Here is a 420-nt window from a genome sequence, read left to right on the forward strand (position 1 = left end):
ACAACACACCACCTTCCAGCAGACAAAGACAATCAGAAGTGTTTAAATACATTAGGATAAAAACAAGTATAACAATCTACAAAAACATCTGTAATAATCAAATTGTCCATTACTACATTCATAGGGTAAAAATCTGTCTACAGTTATACAGAAAAGGTAGATATCTCTCATAGTTATTTCTGCTCTGGACTGCAAGACGATGCATATCGTATCATAGCTTAAAACAAACAACTCAGACTGATATTTAAATAGTACCAAAGGTGAGATATTAGTGAATCAGCACCCCAGAGCCCTACGAGATGTCTGGAGATCTCATTGCTGACACTGAGTTTCTGCAAGTCATGGAAAAATAAGTTAGCTCCATAGGTCAGAGAGAAAGCTAATCTCTAGAAGTATAAACAGTACAATCTAGGACTAAGA

The sequence above is a fragment of the Pygoscelis adeliae genome, unplaced genomic scaffold (assembly GCF_000699105.1).
Source record: "Pygoscelis adeliae isolate BGI_AS28 unplaced genomic scaffold, ASM69910v1 Scaffold370, whole genome shotgun sequence".
Taxonomy (NCBI): Eukaryota; Metazoa; Chordata; class Aves; order Sphenisciformes; family Spheniscidae; genus Pygoscelis; species Pygoscelis adeliae.